This window comes from Microtus oregoni, unplaced genomic scaffold (assembly GCF_018167655.1).
Source record: "Microtus oregoni isolate MIOR12 unplaced genomic scaffold, Mior012 000190F_ref0000421, whole genome shotgun sequence".
Taxonomy (NCBI): domain Eukaryota; kingdom Metazoa; phylum Chordata; class Mammalia; order Rodentia; family Cricetidae; genus Microtus; species Microtus oregoni.
Window position 1 is genome coordinate 386,283 of NW_024544849.1, and position 1,102 is coordinate 387,384.

The window sequence follows — 1,102 nt, forward strand, 5'->3', positions numbered from 1 at the left end:
AATTCCCAAGTTTTTCATTTCCAGAATTCCCTTGGTTTGTGATTTCTTTATCATTTCTATTTTCATTTTCAGGGCTTTCACAGTTTTATTCATTTCTTTTACTGTTCGTTTTCTCTTGGCTTTCTTTAAATGATTTATTCCTTTCCTCCAGTTGTTTGTTTATGTTTTCTCAGATTTCTTTAAGGGGTTTATTAGTTTCATGTTTAAGGATCTCTATCATCTTCACAAAGTTGGGTTTAATGTCTTTTTCCTATGCTTCAGCTGTGTTGGAATATCCAGGGGCTGCTGTGATAGGATAGCTAAACTCTCATGGTAACATATTGCCCTGAGCGATACTGATTGTGTTCTTATACTGGCATCTAGTTATCTAGATGATTATAGACCTAGCTGCTGATATCTGGAATGGTCTTTATTGGGTGGGTGTTTTGTTCCTTGGTTTCTGTTTCTTTTCTGGATTTTCAGAGTGGGTTGACTGTGTGTTTTACTGACCTGCTTGGCTGGTGTGTTCAAGAGGAATGCTTACTGGTGCTGGAAGGTGGGGGATGGGGAGGTCAGGGAGAGATGGTTTGTTCAGTGCTGGGGCAACCCTGACAAGGTTGCTGCTCTTGAGTAACAGTGGGTGGAGAAGGTCCACTGGCAGCCTACCTGGTAGTCTGGCAGGTGTGGCTTGTGTTTAAGCAGGTGGTGTGGTTGAGTTATGGACTGGGATACAGCGACAACATGGGGGTGTGGAGGGGGGAGGGGAGCCTGCTGCTGGTGCTCTGTTGCAGTGCTAGGGACAACCCTGAGAATTGGGTCTGGGGGAACAGAGAGAATGGAGAATGTTTATGGGCAGCCTACCTGGTCTTTTTGTCCTACGATGTCTTTTAAGGTGTTTTTTTCTTTTAATTATGGGTATGTCTGTGCCCGGATATGTGCACATGTATTCAGGTGCTCCAGGCATCAGACATGGGTACTGGAAATCAGACTTAGTTCCTCTGCAAGAGCAATACATGCTCTTAACCACTAAACCATCATCTTTTTTGGTCCCTAAAAGTGCCATAGTCTTTTATAATTTCAGCATTTTAAAATCCAAGTTAGCCATCTACTGTGGGTCTACACT